This window comes from Coloeus monedula, assembly GCF_965178545.1.
Source record: "Coloeus monedula genome assembly, chromosome: Z".
Taxonomy (NCBI): domain Eukaryota; kingdom Metazoa; phylum Chordata; class Aves; order Passeriformes; family Corvidae; genus Coloeus; species Coloeus monedula.
The window spans coordinates 5,335,234-5,345,924 of NC_138822.1; positions in this window are offsets into that span (position 1 = coordinate 5,335,234).

Consider the following 10,691-nt stretch of genomic DNA (forward strand, 5'->3'; position numbering starts at 1 on the left):
AATGTTCAACAATTACTCAAAAGACAGGAAGTGATTACTCATGTTCTTCCTTTAAACTTGCTTTCTACCCATATCACCTCATATAGACTTGGTTTTGGATGATGAAATAAACAAAATTAAGCAGTGGTACTCAAAATCTAAAAAACTCTTTTGAGTCTGAATGGGCATAGTTACAAGAATCTCATATGTCTAAAAGAGGAGAATTGTACTTAAGAGTCCTGTTAAAAAAATATATATAGTGATCAAGAGATACTCAATAAGGTCTTATGGGGTTTGTGCACAGTTTCTCACTCTTGAGTGTCTTTTTCCAGAAATCTGGCATCAGAGATAAATATTGTGCTGATGTAAGCACACCTGTGTTATGCATATGCAGAGCCTTATTCCACCTTGGTGATCTCTGGTGAATACTCCATTTATGTCTGGTCTGAACTTGTGAAGTGAGTTGCTGGCAGAAGCGCCAAGGATGTCAGAATCTTGTCCACAGAGAGTGTGACACAGAGGAATCTCAACAGTGGTGATCAAGCTGATCCAAACATTCCCTGTGGATGGAGAGCTCTGTGAGCACATCTCTAGCAGAAGGCCAGGTGAGATGCCATGTGCCTGGTCACAGAAATGTGACTTCACCCACTCCCTTGGTCAGCATCTAGAGAAGAACTCATGCAACAGCAGTGATTAAAAGCCTGGATCTGGGTCCGAGTGTGAACCTCCATACTTCCATGACTTGGTGAGCATGGGTGTCCACCTGCCAGTCAAATTCCGTCTTCAACTTTGACTGCTCTGTGACTGTGGTTTCAAAATATGACTGTCAACCTGTCCTTGGAAATTTTGGGGACAGGCATAGTTGCAAAAAACCAACCCTACCCAAGGCATTCAGGCTGCCTGCCACGGAGACTGCAGTCCTTGCAGTTCACCCAGCTCAGCATCCTCAGAGGAAAGCCTGTGTTCTGTCCCTCACCTCAGTTATCTAAGAGATATCTGAGTTTAGAGAGAGCTTCCAAATCCTGTCTGGCTTGTAAAGTTGTTTTCTCTCGGTGGAGGTGGATGGGGAAAAAAACTCACTAGACTAACTACAGTCAGTGAAAACATCACTGAACATCTGGGACTAAGGAAGTGTTGGCACTAAAAACAGCCACCACTTAAAATGCCAGCACTTACAGAAGTTGATGTGTTATGGCATCAGTATTCGGCTCCCATACTCAGCAAGAGAGAAACTTTGGGGTGTCTCATTTAGTCCCGGTAAGTGCTGGGCACCAGGAGGTCTCTCATGTTGCGTGTGCTGTGTACAGGGCTGTAGCTTTCAATGGATTCCCTTCCCAAAGCTCTATTAGGAAGGAGAACTCATCTTCATTGTTCACTGTCTGAGACGAGATAATGGGGGAAGGCAAAGCTCCTCCCCTGCTATCTCCCCACAGACTTTGAACAGGTAACTACCTGGAAAAGTCTTTGAATCTCTTAGAGGGAATTCATGGGTCTCCTTTGTCAAGCTGAAAGAAGTGTGCCTGCTCTTGCCAATGCTGAGCTGTGTGACAGCATGCTACTAAATCTGCTTTTAGCTGCTTCAGAGGTATGTGAAGCAAGGAAGAAAGCAGAGTATCAGTGGGTGAGCTTTTAATGGGGTGGGAGACAGACTGCTGCTCTTTTCTCCATCATTCTGGAGACCATCACGAAAAATGTTGCTATTTCCTTCTCTCTCCTGAGGTTTCGTACTGTTACTGTATCTTCACTCAAAACAGTCGTTCTCCAGGTGTGCCACCCTGAGTGATCCCTCAGATTTGTGTACGTCTTTGCAAGAAGGTGTGATACACAACTTTCATCTCCAGCTTGGTGAGAAAAGAACAAATGCAGCTCTCCAGCAGCCTAAAGCATGTCCTGCTGTGGTTTTCCACCCTTAATAGTATTAGACCAGAGCTAGAAATAAAGGGAGATAGTAAGAGTCTCTAGGCATAAATTTGTTGGTTACAGCTTGGAACCCCTTCAGATAAATAAAACCATAATCCAGCCCCATGTTACTATTCAATGTCCCATCACTCCTCTTACATACAATATCTGAACACATTTGTCTGGGGCATCTAAAGTTGTCTTTTTTTTTTTTAAGGGAGACTAGTTTAATGTTTACCTGTCTTCTGTACCCAAGTGAGTATTTAGAAGAAATATATTAAAAATCTTTCTTGCTACAGGTGTCATACTGATTATACCTAGTTTGGTTCTTCCTTGGACAGTTAAATTGAAGTAGCTCTTGCTTCCCACTAATCTTTACCTCATTGCTTTGTACAGACAGTGCTGGGCCAGATATGCATTAACTGGGAGTTGAAAACCATTCTCCGGCTCTGACACCTTTAACCTGATTTATTTTTTTCAATGACATCTCTTCTTTCCATCAGAACTGCTAATGACAGTGAGTCTGTAACATGCTATTTCTGCTTGAGGTGAGATTTTTGACTCATTGTGCAGCTCCTTGAAGACGTGGAGTCTATTTAGAAATGCTATTTTTCTCCCCTCTCTAGGTCTTTTACATTCATTGAGCATTTAGTGAGCAATGCTCTGTGGAGTGGGGTATCCATGGAGACTCCTGGTTTTCCAAGTTTTTGTTGGTTGTGGCTACCACCTAAACAACACACGTGTCTGCTTTCTGGTAGCCTCAAAATATGAAATGTAGTTTACACTGAAGGTAATCCATTTAATTTCAGGGAGAATTCTGTCACAGTCAAGGGCTGCTGAGCATGGTTGTATCTGCTCTCCTGCTTTTTAAGCTTCCATTCCCACTTTGGGACACTAATCCTTGACAGCCTGGGGATGAGGAAACACATGGCTCAACAGAATCACTGAATTCATGGTGACAGAGAGTAACTAGTAACAGAGCTCTGACCAGACATTTCAACCCCAAGAACAAACCCAGAGCCTTTTAGAGTTCTCAAGTAAACTTTAATCAAGCCTTTTGTACAATTACTCTTTCTTTTCCATGACATCATCTGGAAGCAGAATCGCAGTGCGTGTATGTGAATGCAGAATGTGACCTATGCTTAATAATCTCTTAAAGATTTGTTGTTACAGACAGTCAGGTGGGAGTGCAGCATCACTTCCCCAGCAGTACATTTTTAAAGAACACGCTCTGATTTTTAGCCTATTTTTCACATTAGGAAAAGTAGGCCTCAAATACTTGTGAAAATGTGGATACGAACAAGAATTTCGGCTGCTCTCTTTCATGAGATGAAGAGATGCTTTAGTCTAATAATCACAGTAATGGATTTTTTTTTTTAATAAAAAAGAAAATCAATGAATACAAACATCCATACCCTGTTACTAATCCTACACTTAATCTGACTAAGTGCTGCTGGTGATTTTGCATGTGAGAGAAGATGTGTCTTTGACAGGGAGTTTGAGAAAGTGACAATTTAACTGGCAATTCCCCTGTTGCTACAGAGATCAAAGGCACACCAAAGCTGCTAACCTGGAATATAAAGTGTGCTAAGAAAGTGTGAAAAGAAGCAACAGATACCTCAGGAAAACAGCTACTTTACAGTATTGCTGCAAGAACTAAATTTGTTCACTTGTTTTTGGCATTGCTCCCTGTATCTGACTCAGTGATATTTTCCGAGCTGCCCTTACGGGTTTTTTTTTTTTTTTTTTTGCTCCTAAGAACCAATTTGGATAATAATGTGTCTGTAAAGTGTGTCTTGCGTGCCTGGTATGTGTCATAGAATCTCTAGTTCTCCTGTGCAGGATGGCTCAGTCATTCTGCTTTGACAGTGTAGATGGGCCTTAAAAGAGAGTGCAGGTGCAATATCCTTCATCCCTCCACCTGCTGATGAAAAGCTGGACCAGATCCCTGGAAATGTACCCCTAGTGGGCTACATGTCCCAGTGCTGTGAATGCCACAGTGTTCTGGACTTGCATGGAACTGATGATCTCGCCTTTAACTGAGCACTCTGAATGTGCCTCTCTGTCGTAGAAGAAATATTTGCTCTCGGCTGGCAAGGCAGGACTGTAGAAAGAGGAAGTGAGTCTGTTCTCCTTTTTTAAATGTTTCTTCTTTCTTCAAGCTGTTAGCTGGTTAGATTTTTCACTTGATTATTCATCAAGGCTTGGTGAGCTGCCTACATGCAGAGGCAGACGGGGGTTTCCAGAACTGTGGCTTTACCTTGGTAATTCATGGAATTACCCATGGAAATGTTTTCGCTGACCTCTGACTAGGGGCAGGCTTGGACCTCTTTAGTGTTTTGTTCCAGCCATCAAAATCAGGGCAGCCTTTTCTGCAGAGGAACTGGGCACCATGTAGCCATCACTCTGCCCAGGATTTTCTCTGCCAGCACTGAGATTGGAGTTACCTGTGGAGAGAATTCAGGCCTTCCCTGACTAACAAATGGTACAGCAGAAAACAAACATGACGGGAAGTGCAGAATGTTCTTCCTTGTGCGGATGACTTAAAAATTTTATTGTGTTCTTTCCGAAGAGGAACCAGCCCTACTTTGCAATGAATCAATGAAGGTTTAGTAATATGAACAAATGAACTTTGAATTGTGTAATTGAGTCTTTCAAACTGCACTATTAGGAATGATATTGTCTGCATCTCTTTAAAAGTCCAATTTGTTCCTAAGCCACAGATACTTTAAATTGTCAACGATTTTGTGAAAATCAATGAGAATCATGTAGACAGAACTCAGAATATCATTTTAACCATAAATTATGCACCTGATGAATCCCATCACATGTAGGCAACAGAGGAGAACAGAAGTACAGTGCCCTTGTTGCCTTTGTTTTCAGTCCATGCGCTACTTCCAGTGTTGGTGATCAGGAGGGAAACATCAGTTACAAACCCCATGGGTCTGGAAATTAGGCAACATTCTTAGTGATTCAGTTGAAAAAGTGCTTTTAGCTAAATAGTATACATCATATAATTCAGCATATAATTTATCTTTCAAGTGTTCTGTCAATTTTCCCATTGAGAAAACTCCTCAGGTTTTTCCAAAGCTGATGTTCTCTCTGGTGAGCTCTGTCTTTTCCCAACAGCGGCTCATGATTCTTGCAGCTACAAGAAGGTGATTAATCAGTTTAACCTGACAGATCTTAAGTCTTCCAACTGCCAACCTCACAAAATTCCAGCAGACTCCCAAAAATATCTTGATATAATCTTAGTAATATGGAGTCTGATCCTCCAGTTCTTGGAGGTTGCTGGCAGTTCTGCTGGAGCTGGTGGTATGCACGATATGTGCATGTCCCCGTGGAAGGTTATTAAAACCAAAACTGATTCCCAATCTTGCACAGAAATTCATTTTCAGATGAAGAAAGGTGGGAGGGGGAATTCCTTATTATTTTAGTGTTGAAGATTAAATCTCATGTTTTTTTTCTTGCTGAACTCCTTCATAAAAATTATTTTATCAGCTTTTTCCTTCCTCATTGCTCTGGTTTTGGTGGAAAGGTGGTAACTCCCAGCTGAATTTACATGAGGGATGTCGTCTTGGATCAAATGGGAAGAGTTTTACCTGAGGCACAGTGTGTGTCTATGATTACTGCTTGGAGCAGAAAGTTCTTGATGGATTCCTCCCAGAGCAGGAGGCATGGGCAGGGATGGAGAGACAGTGATGGGCTTGGTTCAGGAACACATGCTGGGTCTGCTGTGCTCATTCCCAGCCAGCAAGAAAATCAGCAAGAGGCGCACAAAACATCGAGAGATGTAGATGAAAGTATATAAAATTAAAAGGAAGAAATTCAAACAATACCTTACAGCAGAAATTTTCTCCAAAATCTGTCACTGCTTTTCATGCTGGAGCAAAAAAAAAAAAGGAATGGAGCCTTTCAAGCATCTTCTTGGCAAGTCCTGTTGATAGTGTGGACAGTTTTTGTCTCCAAGGAGGTCAGGAAGGATGGGAAAATACAGAGGGAGACATGTCCATAAATGAAGTTTCACAGTAGGCCACTGACAGAGGAAGCAGCACTGGCAAAAGCACATCTTGCACACGTCTAGATGAGGTAGAAACCAAGGCCAGTTTCTTCCTTAAAGCTTTTTGGATCCTACTCACATATTTCTCATTTTTGCATAAAACCTGCTGAACTGTTGCTGTGACCAGTTGCTTCTTCATTTGAGTCATCCCCTTTCAGTACACAATCCAGATGGTGGCTGTTCTTCATGAAAAGAGCTATTGTTGCATCCTATTTTTTTGGTTAGTAAATGTGATTTAAATGACTCGGAAAAAAATATTGACAATTTTTTTATTGCAAAAGTTTGCATCTCTCAATTTTCTGCTTTCCTCAAAATTGAGAAATTACTTACAATTTCAATTTGCCAAAACCTTGGGATTTTCCTGCATAATATAACTATTGTGTAAGTTTTAAAAGCCTATTTTGAAGTTTTCTGGTGGTTTTCAATGATGAAATGCAGGGAGAAATAAAATAAATTCTTTGCTTGTTTGTTTTAAGGTCATCATTTTAGAGCTGTTTGAAGTGAAAGCAGCTTTAAACCCTTCTGTAGAAAACCCCTTTCATTTTCAATCAGCCCCAGTGTACTTTAATGCCTGGAAGAGCAGATGCAGATTCCCAAGTTATGAAGTTAGGGTGAGTTAAACTCACACGGTGTGGTTGCAGCTCTGACACACTAATTTTAATTTTCTTTTGGTATTTTACTTGGATGCCTGCAGAGTCTAACAAAACATCCCCTTAGTGCTGCTGAAGAGAGCTAGGAATGGATCATAATTGTTGGAGGGTCTCCACCACTGCAAGGTCTTATAAAAAGGATTTAATGAACCTTTGACAGGAGTAGTTTTTGTTTTCCTGACCCAGTTTTAGTGTGGTGGGGTAAGATGGATAATGGCTTTGTATCCCTGTTTCCAAAAAGGATGGTCTTATTGAACATTTCTAAAAGTCAGTAGGCTCCAACAACATTCAGGACCTCCTAAAGCTCAGTGGAGACTGCAAAACACACACTGGAAAACCGACCCACCCTGATATCAGGACTGCTCTGGTGGGCACAGCCATCAGTATCCCAGCTTAAAGAGGTTATTTTTTCCTGGATTGCCTGAAGGGGTAAAGTCTCCTCTGCAGGAAGAAGTTATTCTGAGTGAAGACGAGACATGAAGTCAAGCTGCTACAGCTTCATACAGAAGTAAGCCAGAAAAGTCTTCAACAAGGGCACATCTTTTGTGTTCTGTGCTGACAGAGCTGCAGAGCACACAGTGGTCCTGCCTGGCTTCTCTTTGTCCCCTCTGCAAAACTTGGTACCCTCAGTGTGCATAAACTTCCTGAACAGAAAAATGGAACATTGTCTTATCAGAATAGAGGCTTTGATGCTTTGATTTCTGTGGGCAGAAGTTCTGCTCTTTTGTGGACAATTCTGACCAAGAGAAGGTTTTGTCCTTGTGGTGGGGCCACAGCACTTTGTCTTGTTTTCTTCACACCTTTGTGTTCAGGCTTGGTTTATATTTCAACTATACAGCAATTTACCAAACAGTAATTTTGGAGTTTTTTGAAATTACTGAGAAGTGACTTAGAAAAAGCTTCTCTTTGGAAGGTACCCAATGCTTTGACTTAATCTTGAAATAATCCCTGAAATTCACTGCAATCAAACCTTAGTCAAAGACAGACTGTATTGCATTCTCCGACTAACAAGCTGCTTTTTCTGAATTTAAATATCTGAGTGAAAACAAAAGGTGAGATTTTCCATTACGCAATGAAACCTGATGTTTTTCAAAACCTATCCTACTGAGTCCTTCTAACTCATCAAACAAAAACTGTTAGGTGTTTTTTTCATTATCTGTTGTTGGTAAGCTGACCTGTTCTTTTTTTAAACTTTGATTATTAAAACGTTACAGTAAAGCATTGCTGTTCTGGAAAGAATAAGTGCACAAGCAGAAATCTCTCAATTTCTACAGATTTCTACCCATTCTTCAACTTTGTGTGGAAACTGATTTACAAAACCAAGGAAAATAAGTTGAAAAGTAAACACAAACTTCTTCCTTGGCTACAGGGAGAAAATAATTCTGAAGTCTGCTTACCCAGAGGAAGGCTACAGAAATCCATGTGTACATGTGTATGACAAAGCAATTTTGCATCGGAAACTTACCTTGAACAGCCATGTCCCCTGCAGACTGAAATATTTTGGTATGGTTTACAGGATTAAGCATTACGTGGGGGTTTCTTGGAGAAGTGTAATCACCATTTTCATGCAGAGGAACAGCATGCACGGCACTCACACCAAGAACTTTCTGTGACTGTTTTATTCAACTAGTGCAGAAAACTACTAGTTAGGCTGGAAACCACTGAAAGTGGTTTGGTTTGAGAATGGTGGGGTTTAATGCTTTTAAAATGCACTTAAGTCAAATTCTAAGGCAGGCAGTTTGTTCCTATATGTGCATGCAGGGTATTTGTCAGCAGATCTTTTTGAAAGTTAGAAACACTTAACTAGGTACAGTTCACCATTTCCTTAATTACAGTAATTTTTGGTTATTCATGTCCAGATCTATAATTTGGAGGGATTCAAAGACCAGCCATGTTTAGTAGTCACCATGTCTAATGTGTTCAGCTCTGCAGTTCTCAGCCAAGAATGAGTGGTATGTGCATACCAGAGCAAATGGAAAAAAAGGGTCTGTGAGTATTCATTGAAATTCAAAAGTCAGTTTTAATTCAGTGATGTTCACGGAATGTTGCCATTCACTTCCTACAATCAGATTTTGAGTGTTTGTGCAAGAAATCAACCAGGCCACAATTTTGCCCTGGGTTTTAATTGCAGGTTAATTTTAAATTGAATATTTAAGGCATGGATTTATGGGAAAAAATTGAAAGCATGAAACATTAATAATATTTTCAAGTTGGGTTTAGTTGGTTAGGTGTCATCATGCTCTGCCAGTCCCCTCTTGGGTGCTTTTCGTGCATGACCAAGTGTCTGAAGATCAAACCTTATAGACAAATCCAGCTACTACCTTTTCTTACTGATTTCATGCAAAAACCCAGTTTGGAGTGATGAAGTCTTGGGGCTGGTTCACCATAAATGTGATAAAGAAAATAGATAGCTCTAGATTTAAAGTAATCAGGAATCAAGAGAGTGTATTTGATCCTATTAAATCCTAATTTCTTCCTCTCTCTGGTTTGGTTCAGGAATGATGGTCTCTCCATCAGCTGAGATACATTGGACTGGATTTTTTTTTAAATGTGGCCCCAGCAGAGACAGGATTTTGCATTTGCCATTAATAAACAGGTAAGTCAGGAGATGCTGAACCTCAGCTGTGGCTTCTACAATCCTTAAGTCATAGTATTTCCTGAGTTACAAATACCATAGAGACCCTATGTCATAGAATCACAGGTTGATTTGAGTGGGAAGGGACCTTAAAGCTCATCCAGTCCCATCCCCTGCCATGGGGACACCTTCCACTATCCCAGGTTGCTCCAAGCCCCATCCAACCTGGCCTCGGACACTTACAGGGATGGGGCAGCCACAGCTGCTCTCTTAAGGACAAAAAGGATGAAGGGAGCTTGGTGGGTGTGATATACGTGACGAATGTTCTCTTTTGGAGGCAACAAAAATGCTCTGCTAAAGAAAAAAAGATATAAGTTCATAAGGGACTGTGGAGAAATTAATTTTTCAAGGTGTTAGTTTAAAGTTTGAAAGTTTTTGACATGTAAAGGGCTTAGCAGCCCCATGAAACAGTGTAATCTTTTGGTTATGCTGTTGCTGTCCATATCAGTCTATTTATATGTCTGCCTAGGGTTAAGATCAAGGGCATTTTTCAAAAACTTTCTTTAATTCCTGGATTGCAATTCAAGTAAAAATCAAAGATACCTAAGAACATCTTGTGACTTGTAAAATTTTCTCTTCTTGATGCTAAAAATGCTGTTGAAGATCTCTCTTCCTTTAACTTATGATCAGTGCTACCCAGTGTGATCTGGGTTACTCAATTCTTGCTAAAAATTCTTTGGTAAAGACTATTTTTTATTTTATTTTTAAAAATTTTTTTTTACAATTATGTATGAAATTTCAGATGCCTTGTTTAATACATTTCTGCTAAGCTGCTAATGAAATGTAGAGGACAGAGAAATACAAGCATTTTGTTTTTAAAAAACAGAAATTAGATTTAATTAATGAAACGGCAATCACTGCAAAGAAGAAAACCAGTGAGAGCAAACTGAGGAGTCATGAACCACCACGTGAGAATTTTATTTACTACAGTTTTCAGTGTGTTCCTCAAGTAATGATAATTTATACTCCTGAGAGTCCTAATAATATGCTGAGGGTGAGGTGTGAGGTTTCTGTGACTGTGTGGTTGTGGGGTCAGGATCTCTAACCCATGTGTAGAAAAATCGAATGTGTGTGCACATTCCTGTTGTGCCTCCTGAAAAATGGTCAGTTTCTGCATACTGGAATGGCACCAGCTGGCTGCTTTGATACTTTTTTTTTTATATAGTTTTTACAAGTAAATTAAAGGGAATTGTACAGTGCCCTTCTCTGTTAGAGGAGTTATTTCCACATCTTCAGGTTAGATGTGAAACGAAACCTGGAGTCGGCGCACACCAAAAAATTCCTTCCACTGGAAAAATCTGGGTGACATCCCTAATGATGACTGCAAAAAGGTTTCACTGAAAACACTGGACACTTCTTCTCAGCTGTCATCTCAGTTTTCTTCTGAGTTAGAACAGTAACTTCATTATGGTTCTCGTATGGCACACACATGGAAGACACTCCAGACCCTGCAGAGGCTTTGTTGTAA